The following is a 16,166-nucleotide window of genomic DNA, read 5'->3' on the forward strand; positions in this document are numbered from 1 at the left end:
GCAAGCCGTCTCTCTCTCTCCTCTGCTCTCCTCTGCGCTGCTGCGGGAAATAATTTCGCCGGGAAAAACGAGCTGCGAGCCTCGGTCTTTGTTTTCTGTTCTGACAGAGAGTGAAATTCCTCGGCTTCGCATGTAATGTGGTCCGGCTCTGAAACGTGAAAGGGCAAACAAAACTCCAACAGCAAATAGCACATCTGTCTGGGAGAAGCGGCAACGATCGGGCGAAACCAAACACGCAGCCAGACCTCGTTTAATTTGTAAAAAATACAGATGGCGCCACCGTATACTTTGGAAATAAATTTAATTTTAATTCACTTCCACTGTGATTTCAGCTTCAATCCTGCTAATTGTGCATTGTTCATTTAATTTTCTTTCTTTTGACGTGCTGAAAACCAAAATCAGTCCAGCCATTCGCCGTAGAAACGTTGGAGAATATTTTATATTTCAAAAAATAGTTTTTTTACGATTTTAAACCGACTGGCTGGACCAATTTTGGTTTTCAGCACGTCAAAAGAAAGCTAATTTAGTGAAGAATTCACAGTTGATTGAGTCTTGAAATCGCAGCCACCAGGATTCCGCCGGGAAATTTTTGAAAAATCCCTGAGGGATTAAAATGGCACATTTTTCGATTTGTCTCGCAGAGCAGATTCTGAAATTGATTATTTAATTAATAATTTTACCTCTTTTCAAGGCGCAGAGTCCTTTGTAAAAAATTAATTGCATTTTTTTAATAAAAAAAAAGCTTCTCCAAGCAGTGGAAAATTGATGCACCGTGTCGTGACTGCATGCAATAGACTATGCAGTAAGAAAAGAAATTAAAAGAGTTAAATTAGTTCCTTGTTTGTCTCTATTAAAACCATAAACAAAGCGAATTTTATTCTATATTCATTCTACAATCATTTCGCTCTCGACGAGCTTGTTGGTCTTTTTATATTACAATCGATTGTAAACTTGCTTTCTTAAGAAAGTTTCGGGAAGAAAAAGTCAGAGGAAGGTCGAACGTATAAAAGAGCGCTTAGGCAAAGCAGGTAGGTAGGATTCGGGTTCGGAGAAAGAATCGTTATGGAAATAGCTCACGCCATCCGAAAGCTGCACGAGAGAGCGAGAGAGCGAGTGGGCGCAAACCCGATTTTCTGCATTGCTGGCCTCGCTCGCTCGCTCGCTCGCGGCTGCCAAAGGAAAAAAGGCGAGAAATTAAATTTTCTGCCTTTGTGGGGCCGCCGCGTGCGTACATAAGGAGATGAAACTTATTGCGTGCGCGCCCGCCCGCCCGCCGAGGAACAAGTTCGGAACAAGTGTATAATTCCGGCTGCTGCAAAATGGAGAGCGAGCGAGCGCCGGGCCCTGTTGTTTGAGAGTCACCAGCAAAAGCACGTGCGCACAAAGAGAGAGAGAGAGAGAGAGAGGCTGGCTGAGTGTGTTGTGATATGGAAAATAGCAGCGAGAGAGAGAGGAAAATTCCTCGGCTCGCCTTGTTCTCGGGGTAGTCATCATGCGAATTAGTTTTGCAGCACTTCATGCGTGCACGCACACACAGGCAGCACAGGCTCCGCGCGCGGATAAATATATTGCTTCTGCAAGTGCGTGTAGATTTTGTAGGCTCTTCAAAATGATGTTGATGATGCGGTGGATTAGCCCTGCAACTCCCTAATGCGTCTATTAAACATCTTTCAGCGCACGCAATCACTTCGCCAAGAGCCCAAATCACGTTGCCTTTCAGCCCTCACTACCAGGGTGGGTGGGCGTAAAAGCATCACAAATTACCATTAAAACACTCCCGAGCAGGCCAAAGTTTACTTTCCTCTTGAATAATTTCCTTTGAAGACGCAAAATATCTTTTTATACAAGCCTCAGCTCAGCACAATTTGTTTTCGAGGTTCTAAACTGGACAAAAATAAACGACGATTTGTATTTTGGGTTAAAAAATAGGCAGTAATTAAAAATGACCGTCTTTTACGAAGTTTCTGAGCCCACCAATCGATTCCTGAGGGTCAAATTAGGTAAAATGGATGATTTTTCCGTTAAACAAGTGCAGCGCGACGTGCGAACGTTTTTCCCGCCAAAACAATTCGAGAACTGCACATGCGTAAGAGCTGGTTTGCGCACTTGCAGAGAGAACCACCTGCACGAATGGCTTCTTTGTCTGGTGCATGCGCACTTCTCGCATTCATTTGTTTTGGCGGGAAAAAAGTTCGCATGTCACGCTGCTCTTTTTTAACGGGAAAAACATCCATTTTACCTAATTCGACCCTCAGGAATCGATTGGTGGGCTCAGAAACTTCGTCAAAGACGGTCTTTAAAAGGTGAGTGGTCTATTTTCGCATGGTGGAGGACCGTGGACGTTCCGCCGGCCAATCACAACGTCCGTAGCCCTCCGCAAGGGAAAATAGATCGCTTTTCGTCCAGCGCATAGCTCGCGTACACAATATCATTGAAAATAAACTGTTTTTCCATGTTTTTTTCCACTTTTCTCGTCGTTTTCTCTCCAATGGCGAGCTTGATTAGCCAGTTTTAGAAAAAATCGTCGAGAATTTTCTTGTTAAGAACCACTACTCTATGCAAAACAATTCTTCTTTTGTAAAATGTATGTATTTTTATTAATTAAAAGCTGTTATACAGAGATAGAAGTGCAGAGCACTACCGCTTTGATAAAACACAGACGTGGAAAAGGAAAGAGCACAATTGTGTTTTTCACTTTGTCGACGCAACGCATGCAGAGAAAATAAAAGGATGCACTTTTGCATTCTGAATATACACAAACAAAACCAACACAGATACGGTCGGTGGTAGAAAAACATCCGAGAGCGCACAGAAATTGTGTTGTGCAAAGAGGAAAGAAAAATCCTTTCATTTTTTCCCTCTTGATTTCAAAGCAGAAAAAATTGTAATTTTTAGATTTAGAGCATATTAATTAAGGTCTCTAAACAACAATGTTTTTATTACGAAAGTTTTCCGGCTTTTTCTTAATTTAAGTGCTTGGGCAAAACGCCATTTTATATATTTTTCTGGAGCGATATTTATTGCACCATAAAAAGTGTCTCTCATGTATTTACAACATAATTCTCGTTCGCGTCTTCTTTTTTTGTTTCAAAGCCACACAAATTATTTGAAACAACACCACCACCACAATTATGTGCGCGTCAAAGAGAGCGGGAATTCGGATCGATGCTTCGCCGGCGCCACCATACGTAAATTTTGTATAAAATTGTATGAAACAATCTCTTTCTGCCTTCTCCGACAAAATAAATGGGATTAAACTGGCTTAAAGCAGAGCAGCGCATAAAGCGAAACTTTTCCTGATCATAAATCGACGAATTTTGCACTTAAGCAGCAGCAGCGAATATCGGAAAAAGTGAAGCGGAAACAATCTGAGTCCCACGCGAGCCAATTAATCCGGCCGGGCTCGTCACTTTCACACGAGAAATGCGCCAGCCGTTCAGCGCAATCGACATCTCGGCGAATTTATGTGACGGACCGCCGGCAAGATAGCTGACCCAATTAGCCGCCGCCACGGGAATCGACAGAGACGGAGAGAGAGAGAGAGAGAGAAGGACATCTCATTTTCCGCGCCGGCTGCATTCGTTTCCGCCACTCTTGACTTTTAACGAGCGACGACTCATCAAGGTGCGGTTTGCAAAGTCGAGAGCGTCGTGGTTGGCTTCGTTCGGATCGGATGAAGCATGAACATTACGAACATTACACTCGATACACAGTTCTAGAAAAATCGCTGCTCTCGTTAAAATAAAATGTTTTCTAACGGCCACTTGAAATCTTCAGACGAATTTTGAGCGAAAATGGTTTATTTGAGAAAAATTTGCTCAATAGGAAAAAAACTGGAAATTTAATCAGCTTTCTGAATTTATGCAGTTTTTGACGCTACTATCAACTGCTGAATTTTAATCAGGCCAAACACACACCCCTTTCGAAAATCTGCAATTTTTGAAAAAATAAAAAATAACTTTCAAGACTCAAAAGAACTATTTTTTATCTTCTTACAATTAAATTTTCATAATTTTTCTCACCCCGGAAGCAATTCATTTCCTTTGTTGAAAAAAGGGGGCGTAACCGGTACAAAAAGCAACCAGATTTTTTTTTAATTCAAACCGAGAGTAGTCTGAAGCTTCTCCGGAAAATGTAGGCACATACACGCGTTTGGTTGTAGCTGCTGGGTGGTGTTGCGCAACAAGTACACTCGTCGGCACAATCCAGACAGCACATTTTTCATTGCAGGTGAGCGCACTAAATTAAAATTAACGACGCTTTAAATCCCGCGCTCGCGGTGGAAAAGTATAAGAAAGCCCATTGTCGTGGATAATGCAATGTAGTTCATAAACTTTGAGCCGCGCGCACGCCGCACGCCGCACACCGCCGCTCAAACACACACACAAATAACAACCCCTCTGCGAGGACGAGAGCAACATAACTTATTTAGGGTGCACAATTTTAGTCACTTGACCTCATTTAATTTTTTAAAACACAAAACTGAATTTTAGGAATGCGATCTGTGTTGTTTCCCGCCTTTTAGAAGTGAATATGCCGTCGAAATTTATAATAGTTTGGATATTTACCCATTTTGAAGCTGCGAAGTAAATTTGTGCGCATTTTAAGCATGCGCAGTAAGTTCAGATTGATTTTAAATCTCACAGGCAGGCTGAAACTCATTACTGCGCATGCGTGACTCAAATCAAAACCTTCTGCGCAGTCGTAATTCCCACCGGGGTCCAGGTTTGCGATCTGTGTTGGTTCCCGCCGGTCAGAATTCAATATGGCGTCAAAATAATGGAGGTAAATCCAGTCGGCCAATCAGAAGCGTCGAAAAAGAGGCGTGCCGACCTAATAATTTCATTTCCGCGTGTTTGAAATCATTTTAAATCAGCCTGATGTGCCATCTAACGGTCGAATCACCAATTACCGGGCTAATCAGCTGTTCGTAAAGAAATAACAACTAAAGTATTAATTAATTTCCAAGCAAATTTCATTTTACGTCTGGATAAAAATCGTCTTAAACCCCGTTTAAAATTTGCAACCCTCGAAACAAAGCCGGCACGCAAAGGAGCGAATTAAATATGCGCTGCTCGTTGGTATAATTCCGAATCATAATGGTGCACAAACATAAATTCTACAAATTCGTATAATTAGATGCAAAAAGTTCATTAGTGCCGCGTCTGGCTTAAATTAATTAAAGGGGATGAAAATATGCAACACAGCGGGAAAAGTTTGTTTTGCCTTTCTTCGGATCGGTGCGTTTGCCCGGCGGCCGGAAAAGCGAGAAATTCTTTCTTTCCTTTTTTTATAAACACGAAAAACACGCAACCAGTTGTGTTGCAGATGCGACGGCGGCCCGACGGAGCGAGCGCGCAGCTTCTGTGTGTTTCATTAATGACGTCGCCTGACCGCAGACAAACCCGGGGCGGACCCACCCCCCGCCCACCCCCTTGCACTGCTTGCTACCTGCGCGCCGCACTTTATGATTCAAGCTCAGCACTATTTTTATTGTGAAATCTGTGCGAGCGGGAACAAAACTGGGACTGCGGCCGAGCCATAAATTTCCTTCGAGAACTGTGTGTTCTTCTGATAACCATAAATTGAAACGGTCTGTGCTCTGCACATTTCAACCTCGTTTCCTTTTCCCTGCGTTTCTCTGTTTATTTCCCATTTTCCTCCGCAGCTCTTTAATCTTCTGAATAATTCTTAAAAATAAAATTGGTTTTGACGGGAAATTGCTGTGTTTAAAATTGATTTGACATTTTAATCGTTTAAATTGTTCGTTTTAATTTTTATATTTAATTTGCTCACCTTGCAGACACTTTTTTCAAACATTTCCACTGCTTCTTATCTCAATTTTCCAAGATTTTGCAGCACGAATCCGCTTTAAAACGTCCAGAAAGTGAGCAAGGCAGGAAGCGAGGAGCAAAAATGCTTCTTTCTGCTCGATTAGCAAATTCAAAGAGGCCTCTTTACTGCCGTCCGCAGTGCGCTCGCGACACATAAAAATAATAAGACTGATGTGCTCGCTCTGTGTCTGCTCTCTCTTCTCTCTCTCTCTCTCTCTTTCGTTTTTCCCTCTCGCTGGACCGCTCCGAAAAGCCGCACCATAAAAGCGCTCTTTGCTCCATTTCCGAGCCAATTCCTGCCGTGCCGGCCGGCCAGCCAGCGGACCAGCCAGCCGACCGAACGGTCGGCCGGGGGCTATCCAAATATTGGATCGGCCGGCCCACTCGCGCGCGTTTATTGCTCCGAGATGCTGTCGTAATGACCGTGCGCACGACATAAAAATCAGACTCGACCGTCCGACGGGCTTGCAGCAACATCGATTTATTCCGTGTAAGCGATCCTGCAAAATAATCCAACCACTTGTCAGGCTAAAAATGCAGGGAATTTAATTAAAACGATAGTAAATATTGCTAATATTGGGTTGCTTTTTCTTTAGTAACAGCTGATTTTAGCCCGGTAATTGGCGAATCGATCGTTAGATGGCACATAAGGCTGATGGAAATGCAACAAAATACGCGGGAATGAAACTATTAGGCCGGCACGCCCCTTTTTCGACGCTTCTGATTGGCCGCTGGACTGTCTCCTTTAATTTCGACGCCATTTTGAATTCTGACCGGCGGGAAACCAACACAAGATCGCAACCCGGACCCCAGTGGGAATCGCGACTGCGCAGAAGGTTTCAATTTGTTTCACGCATGCGCAGTGATGATTTTCTGCCTCCCTGGGAGATCAAGAAGCGATCTGAACTCACTGCGCATGCTTAAGATGCGCACAAGTTTACTGCGCAGCTTCAATACAGATCGCAATCCTTCCCCCCCAATGATTAAAACTGCATAAATTTAATTATTGCGACGGCATCTTTCTAAAATACCAAAAAATACAAATTTTAAGATCCTGTAATTAAAACCTGAATTTCCTGGCGGGTCATGGTTCTAGGCGGCCCAAATTTCATATATAAAATTTTAAAGAAGCAAGAAGAAGGAAAATGGGGCGCATCGCATCATCCGAGATTTAATTAAAGCGTGTGCCGGTCTCTCTCTCTCTTGCGCGTTATTATTTACGTTTACAGCGGTGTAAAAGCAAAAGCATAATAGTGGGCCGGTGGGCAGGAGGAAAATCGAGCCTGTTTTCCATGTAAATTAGCGCCCGATTTTAGTCTCGGCGCTGCGCTGCTTTATTAGCGGATTTATTGCCGTTTCTTAATTAAAAAAGCAGCGCCGGCGTCATATTTCAGCAACAGCTGCTATGAAAGTAAAACGAGCCCTGCTTTCGCCGTTTCGCCTGCAAATAAGGTTATTTATTTATAAAGTGTGTTTCTCGAGAAGCTCGTTCATCAAAAACGCGGCGACAGAAACACGATTTTCCCCATTTTCGCGGCACTGCGCTGCATTCGTTCCACTCGAGACACGTGCGAAAAGAGCGTCCGTTTCTGCCGCTGACAGATAAACGAGGAGCGCGAGAGCGATGATGAAGTGGCCACTCGCATTCATTAGCCACAGTAACGGCCCTCCGGAACAAAAAGCCTGTTTAAACACTGCCCACCGCGCATCCCGCAGACGAAAAGATGATTATTCGCAGCAAAAAGCAGCGCCGCACAAGGTGCGTCCACGCACTATCAACCCTGCCTGCTTATTTTACGCGCTTTTGCGAACAAAACTCTCATTCTCATCCCCCTATAACGATTTAACTAATTAAATCATCCCTAAAACAACCCCTAAAGCATTTGAAGCACCTTTTTTGTCTCTTGTTTAGAGTTATTTTTTTCATATTTTGGCAGAAAATTGATTTCAAGCAAAACAGTCACCTTTCAACCCCACTTCATCCCTTAAAACTACCCCTATGATGGATTTGATAATTTTAATTCATTTTCTTCTTCATTTTTAGCCGTTTTTTCTTTAAACAAATCATTGCTTTTGTTGCCTGGCTTAATTTAATTAAGCCATTTGATACTTCAACCCTATAACCACCCCCTAAATCCACCCCAAATCATTGTAGGAACTTCTTGACGGTTTGATGAATTTATTTCAATATTTATTCTAGCTTTTGGGCTTAAAAACAAGTTATTTTTTTAAATTTTTTTGCCGAAAATTGATTTCAAGCAGAACAATCATGTTTCAACCCCAATTCATCCCCTTCAAACCACCCCTTTATGCAGGTATTTTTTTATTTTCGCGTATTTCCTTCATATTTAAGCCGTTTTTCTTGAAACAAAACATTGCGTTGGTAGCCTGGACAAATTTAATTTAACCATTTGATGTTTAGACCCCATTGCAACCCCCTAAATCCACCCCTACGCATTTTTATAACCTCCCGCATAAAAAAATATAACCCAGGAATATCCGGAATAATCTTAGATTAATCAAAATTTACCCGAAAAAATTAATCCAAAAAAATGATCCAGGATTAATCCTGTATTAATTGAGATTAATCTATGAATGTTTAAGATCAATCTAGAGATTAATCTAAAAAAATATCCTCAGATTATTCTTTAGATCATTCTGAGATTAATCTAAAAAATTAATTTATAGAATTTTCCTGGAATTAATTCAGATTAACCTTAGAATGTTCTAAAGTCAATCTAGAGATTAATCTACAAGAACATCCCTAGAATAATCCCAAAGGGGAAATTTGAATATAGTTAATAGAATATCCCCAGATTATTCCATGGATCATTCTGAGATTAATTCAAAATATTTTTTTAATGTTCCTAGAATATTCTTTAAAAAACCCTAAAAGAGAAGAACTTAGATATTTTTCTTACAATTAAAAACACAAAATTAAATATGAAACATAATTTAATCAAGAAAATTAACTGCCATATTGTTAAATAATATCACAAAAATATTTTTCTGGGAAATATTTTTTAATTAAGTCGATAATTAAATTTTAATATTAAAACCTAAACCTTTTTCGCATTATCTAATACAAAATTATGATGCCTTTTTTCAAAGAAGCTGCCCAGATTAAAAAAGGTAAAAAATCATAAATTCGATTGAATAAATTAATTTCTTAACACAAGGAGTCTTAATTAATGCTACCGACAAACGGGCAAATTTGTAAATTAAGGTCAGAAGACCAAAAAAGGGTTAAAAGGGCGATTTTAGTGTGCGCGTGGTAGCGGCGGCTGCACATGCATGCACGCACTTGCATGGAATGCCTGCTGCCTGCCTCTGTTGTGGAGCGGGGGAGGGGCGACGGGCGGTGGCAGCAGCAAGAGACTTACAAAATCCTGCTTCGCTCTCTTTGTCTAACGCGTCAACGGTCAACCGCCGTTCAAATCAAAGTTATTAACGGACGCAGGACGCCGGACGCCGCCAGTATGGGACAACACGGACGTCCCGCGGACTCGGACGGATGGCCTGGATCTTGCGGTTAACAGGGTAAGTCCCATTTTATATATTAGCGTCCAAAGAAATTAGAACAGATCGCGCAACTTTGAAATCCAACGGTTTTATGGTAAAATTACACTTTTCGCCGCTACTTGTACGGTTTTCGCCACCAATATTTTGATATGGGATCCTCTCCAGTCCTTAATGTTCTTAATTAGAACCCCGTAATTAAGTTTGGGTGGCGGAAACTGTAAATCGGTGATGAAAAATATAATTTTTCCATGTAAATCGCGGTCGCATTTTTTGTACGCTTACGAGAATATTTATTACACATTCTGATTCAATTGGCTTCGCATGGCAAATGGAAAAATATTATGCATGAACTTGACATACTTCTACCTTCCATTTTCCAAGCACAGCTAATTGAAAAAAGCTTTTATTTATTTTTTTCTACGAGTCGCTCCCTTTTTTTAGCTTCAAGCCATCCGCAGCTATTTTGCACGACGGGAAAAGATACAATCGTTTAAGTTCTGCAGTTTGGGCTTCAAGATTGGCGGTGCTGGCATCGAATGAGAGAAAATTTTGTACCTGATATGATTAAAAACAAATAAATTTTAAAAATTTAACTGAATAAGTTTGTAATTATTTAAATAATTCCCAATTATATCGCAGTAATAGTAATAACAGATTTTGAAATATTCTAGGAACAATCTGAGGGTAATTTTAAGAATAATTTAGGGATAATTTTTGTCACAATCTATGTTAACCTTAAAATGATATTAGAATAACCTAAGAACATTCTAAGATTGTCCTCAAAGAATAATACAAAGTTAAGATTTGATACGCTAAATATTAATCCCAGATCAATCCAAAGATTAATCCATAAGTATATTCTGAGAATGTTCTAGGATCATTCTTTAGAGCTTTTTGAAACAAACCCCGGCAGAATAATCCTGGAACATTCTAAGGATATTCTCTTAAATTAATCTACAGATTAATCCAGTATCACGAAAAACCGTATCATAAGTTCATATATAATTAATTTTTTAGATTAATCCTGGGCGAAGTCGGTTTATTCTTAGAACATTCTCAGGCGATATTTTTTTATGCGGGAGCTTATTGACTGTACGATGATTTTATTTCAATGTTATTTCTATTTTTTCGGCTTCAATTTTCACTCTTAAAACCAGAAATTCTGTCATAGGGGTGGTTTAAAGGGGATGAATTTGGGTTGAATGGTTAAAAGGTGAAAAATATCTAAAGTAAATTAATTTTGGTGGGTTAAATGATTGATAAATTTAAAATGGGCCCTAAATTACAGCTTTAAAAAACCAAAAATTCAAATAGGGGTTGATTTAGAGGGTGGTTTTTAACAAATTATAGTTTTTGAGTAGAGTTTTGTGGCGCTAAAGGTTTAAAATTAAATAGTACTCATTTCATATTTTATAGTAAAGATAAAAACGATTTTAATTTTAAAATTCTTGCTATCTGATTTGAGATACAACACAAAAGAATGTGTTTTTAACAGACTGCTGAGAAAAGTGTAATTAACCCAACTGCTTTTAACCCTCTGTGTGATATTTGCGCTCGGCAGAGAGATGATATGTTTTCCTCGGTGGATTTTCTCATTACTCTTTCCTCTCCGCTTTTTTGTTCCACTGTGCAAAAGAGAAAAAAAGAATCTGAATGGCAAATTCAACTTTGGTGCCGCGTCAGAAAAGTTTTCGGATGCTATTTTTCCTCCTGCTTTTCTCGGCCGGAATTTACGAAGCGCAATAATTTATTCCGATATAATTTAGCGCGCGCTCGCTGCGATGATGAATATTAAGGAGAAGTGTCGGCGGGTCTGCGCTGCTTTTGTTCCCGAATTCAATTTCGGCCAATCTAATCTGCAGCGAAAACGAACGAGTGCTCTTTATTGAATTATAATTTATGGCCGCCGCTCCGCGCGCCGGCCACTCACTCTCACTACGCGGCGGCGCGTTATTATTTTTGCGACTAACGAGCCGGCCGGCCGCGCGGCAGCCCAAACTCTGCAAAAAGCGAAATAATAATCACGCACGCCGGCCGGCCAGACTCGTCCATTAGCGAATTCAGCTGGGACGCTCACTCGGATATTAAAGAATGCGTGCCAAATGTATCATCGCGGTCGAACCGTTAAAAAAACCAAAATGTCTGTTTGGACTCGCCAATCGACGCTTTTTCAAATTTTATTCGCATCAAGGGACAGAATTGTTATTCTTGTTATGCAACCTGTGCAGCATCTAAGCACAAATTGTTGCCTATAGGGCCTGAGGATCTTGATTATTGAATGAATAGAGGCCCTATTTAACCGAAAATGTCCTTGAGAAAAGTACAAAATGTCGAAAAACAAAAATTTCGGACATATTTTAGCTCGCCGCTCTCATGAAAATCGAATTTTTTAAATTAAACTCAAATTTCAAACGAATTTATTGAAATTTTGATAGAGCCAACTTGTAAAACGCAAAGAAACATGATTGAAAAGTCAAATTCTGCCTTTATTTTTTATTAAAAAATTAAATAATAAAAAATTGCGGTTTTTTGGATTTTCAACAAATGTTTGCACGCCCGAATCTCAGCTTCTAACTGTCCGATTTTCAAAAATTGCACACCACTAGACTCATCTTAATCTGCTCTAGATAGCCAAAGTTGTCTAAGGGTGCCAACCCTTAAACCCTAATTTTTAGCCCTTAAAAACCAAAAAATTTAAAAAAATGTTGTTTCTTCTTCACTAAATAACGGAATTAAATGTTTTACATCCTGGAAACACTTCAGTACATTGTAAAAGTCGTCTGAAAATATTCGTCATTGCCACAGTCTTGGTCTTTATCGAATATTTTTATTTTAAATTGCCCATTGACCAACAAAGTGTTTTAACTAACAAATTAAACACTATATATATTCAAAATATCCACATTGATCCATCTGCACGTGGGCGTGCCCTCATTTTCTCATGTGCTGCGAGTAGTTGGTCGTTAGGCAAGATGTTTTCCTCGATTAAAATTTAACCCCCTTGCGCGCGGAGGATGCATACGCTGCGCTTAACGAGCATTAAAGCCGACGACTACTCGATTATGATCGATTGCGTCGCACGCAAAGCAGGAAAGTAAATTGCGTTCCAATCGGATTTGTCATTCAGCAAAAAGCAGCTTCGATAGAGTGGTCGTCTCTCTCTCTACGCTCAGGTGGGCATTTCGGAGAGCAAACAAATCTCGTCATTAATCATTGCGCGGAAAGCGGCCGCGTTTATTATTCAGAGTGCAATTGCAGGCTAGGTACTACACGCATCTCTCCCGATAGCTCGAGAGAGAGAGACGGATGGATCGCTCCTGCTCCTGCTCGGCAATTTATTTTCGAGAGCAAGCGAGAAGCGCACGGTGTTTGTGTCTGCTGCATTTCCAGTGCTGCACACACCGCGTATAATAGAGTCTCCGCAGCTGCTGAGAGAGAGAGAGACTCTCTCTCGTCGTGTCTGTGTGTATGTGTGTTATTTTTCCAATCCTGTTTGTGTTCCCGAGAGCCGCTGCTCTGGATGTGCGCCGTAATTACTTTTTCGCTGCTGCTGGTGCACGGAAAATATGGGACATTCCACTTCCAATTGAGCACGTATGTGCGCCACACTTAAATGCAGGCCGGCATGCGAGCGAGCGAGCGAGCGAGCACAGCTGCGTGATGCGAGAGCATTCGTGTCTCTCTCTCGGATTTGTGTATTGATAAAGAGCTGATTAAACTGGCCTTTTTTCGGACAGCATACATAAAATGAATGAATATAATCTCTTAATTTGATGGAGTTCTCCGAAAGGATGTCGCCGCAATGCGAAATCAAGTGCTTGCACCTTTTGTGTAATCGCATTTTTATTAAATTAAGGATTGAAACACTAAATGAGGTTTTTAAATACTTATCATGTAATACACGATCTAAAAATTATATCTAATGCATTTTAAAGGTTAGAGAAACACGTTTTACACGACTGTTATAAATAAAAACTCCCCAGCAGTTGCTTGGAAATTAAAAATAACGAATTTTTGATGATTTTTTGTTTTGAAAATGTTTACAACTCCAAATCTTGCCAAAACTAACCACCATTAGCCTCGTTAACACCTCCCCTGAGTAGCTAAAAGGGTTTCTTACCCTAAAAACACTTTAAAAAATGTAAAAAAAAATTATTTTTCTAATTTAAATTGTACCAGGGGGTTGAAAGGGTTGGGGTTGAGCACCCCTAAATCATTCAGCTGCTTAGGGGAGATTGAGACGAGTCTAACGGTGGGTAGTTTGTACAATTCTGATGGTTAGAACCTGAGATTTGGAATTTCTAAAATTAATAAACACAAAAATTCGTGAAATTCGTGTTTTTTCGAACATTTTAAAACTCCAAATCTCGGGTTCTAATTATCAGAATTGCAAAAACTACCCACCATTTCACTCTTCTCAACTTTATCTATGCAGCTAAAGGGTTGAGGGGTGCTTTTCATCAACCCTTAAATTGTTATAAGGGTCGTAAGAACCCCTAAAAGTTATTTTGGTGTCATAAAAATATTTATTTTGTTTATTTAATGAAGCAGGATTCCACCGGGATTGGCAACTGGGAGGGAAAATCTAGTTTAGAATCAGCTTGAAACCATTTTACTATGCAACAATGTCGCGACTGCGGTGTTCTGTTGAGGATTAAAGGAAATTGAATCACTGCAACCCCGAGTGCACTAAATGAAACTGTGATTTTCCGACATGGAGGAAAAAAAAGGATAAATCCATTGCGCATGCAAGGCTGCAAATTGGCCGCAGAGAGTCGCCGGACTTCCGTTGCCTCGTCGCGAGCTCTTATCCGCTGCTGACGGTTAGTTATGCGGCTCGTGCCCAGCCCGGCTCGGCTCGGCTGATTCCAAAACAAACACGGTGCACTTTTCAGCTAGATGCCGGAGGTGGCGAGGTGCTCTAAAAAGGAATCCTTTTGGCTCGTTCTGCCGTCCGTCCGCGTCGGGCGAGCTGCACTTTTAAGTAAAACACACTGCGGCAACTTTTTCATCCACTTTGCAGACAGCAACGTGCCATGAATATGCCACGCTAATTTTTCTCGGGCTGGCTCGCGGAGGGCAAATTATGTCACTAAAAAATCGCTGGCGTCTCCGAGGAAAGCCGAGCAAAAAACACTCTCACCGCTCGCGCGCGCGTGCAAAACTTTCCCTGCGCTGGATTTTGCATTTTGAAGAGTGAAAAAAGGCGGCTAGCGGAAGACATAAGTAAAAATCTCGTTCTCTCGCCCTTTCTTTATATTTTTGCCTAGATTTATGGCCCTTTTTTCCTTTGAGGGAAAGAAATGACACTCGCCCTCGCCGCTTTTTCACCGGGGGAGGAAAGAAGGAAAGAAGGAAAGAGCAGCGAGGCTGTAATGAATCTTGGCCGGAAAAATTAGATCGATTGCCAAAAGGAAGATGGTGTAATTAGCTTGTAGGCCAAGAGGAAGGTGCGCGGTTGCAAATTTCAGTTGGAAAACGGCCAGAAGACCTGCAAAATGGTGGTTAATTGAAATAAAATTGGTCTGGTTGATAGAAACAGTGAAATATTAATTTCATGGCGCTCCTGCGAGCATCTGAAGAGGGGAAAATCGAACCCTGGCATTAAATGACGCCTGATTGGTTCCAATTATGGCTGACAAATGTTTATTTTCGGGTGTTTTCTTCGTAATTTATGAGTTTATGGCTTGGCACTTACTGAAAATCAAAACTAAGCTGTAATTTATATCGCTGATCATTTTGTGAAAGGACATTCATCCAATCATCAGACTGAAGGGTGCATTTCTTTGAGACATTCGAGAGCACTCATTAAAAATAAAAAAACATCTCCTTCTGCCTTAATCACTTGTTCTCAAGTTTAAAAACATATTTTCCCTGGCAAAGCAGTTTAAAAATATCCCAGAGAAGATGCTCATTAAAAGTTGCTTTTAGAAATATTTAAAAATTCATGCTCGGCCACTTAAAAAGCGAGAGCACCATCGACCTGCTGCGGCTGCGGCACGTGTTGCACGAATTTCAGCGCAGGCTCTCAACGCAACGCGAGAATAAACTGTTGGAGCCTATTTGCTAATGGGATTTGGTGTCCAGTCCAGTCCAGTGCAGTGCGTCGGCGGCATAGATTAAACCGCGCACTGATCTGAAGCCATTATACAGCTAATGCGTCTATTTCGACGCCAAACAATTCAATTAGCAGCCGGAAAATGACGAGCGGTCGGCGGGCGAGTTTCCTCGGGACAAAACACAGATTAGACGCGGTGCTTCTAATTAGTCTGAGCGTCGATTGAGAGCTTTAGACCGAGAGGCGCGTGTCTTTGATCAATTTGGAGCAGGTGAAGTGGAGCGCAGAGTGCGCGACAACACACGATCGAGGTGCAAACTGAATGCCAGAGGTAAATATGGGAAGCTTAATTGCAGAGAGAGAGAGAGAGAGAGAGAGAGAGAGAGAGAGAGCAGCACCAATTGCTCATGCTCGAGCGATTCAGCACTTATCAATTATCTTATTGATGTATTAGTGTACTTTATATAACCTCAAGGGGTTGGACTTTTGATAGTCTGTTTCAAATTGAACTCGTGTAACATAATTTCAATAGGTTTTCTTCTTTATTTTTGAGAAATTCCACGTAAAAACTGAAAATACGATTAAATTTGTATTTCTTATATTTTGTAAATTCAAAATCTCAGGTTCTAACAATCAGAATTCCAAAAACTACCCTTCGTTGCACTCGTCTTAACCTCCTCTGACCAGCTGAAGGGTTGCTTACCCTCCAATTTTATTTAATTCAACGTCAAAATGAGAAATTAAAAAAATTT

The 16,166-nt window shown here is 40.8% G+C and overlaps 1 protein-coding gene and 1 long non-coding RNA gene across 2 annotated transcripts in view; both read left to right on the forward strand.

Moving 5' to 3' along the window:
* LOC135946710 (uncharacterized) overlaps window positions 1-16,166 on the forward strand; it is a 244,670-nt gene that overhangs the window by 102,917 nt on the left and 125,587 nt on the right. The window lies entirely within an intron of this gene.
* LOC135946168 (uncharacterized) lies at window positions 8,318-9,944 on the forward strand. The gene is made up of 2 exons (XR_010575492.1): window positions 8,318-9,374; window positions 9,798-9,944. It is a non-coding gene; the product is annotated as an uncharacterized LOC135946168 (long non-coding RNA).

This window comes from Cloeon dipterum, chromosome X, assembly GCF_949628265.1.
Source record: "Cloeon dipterum chromosome X, ieCloDipt1.1, whole genome shotgun sequence".
Classification (NCBI taxonomy): Eukaryota; Metazoa; Arthropoda; class Insecta; order Ephemeroptera; family Baetidae; genus Cloeon; species Cloeon dipterum.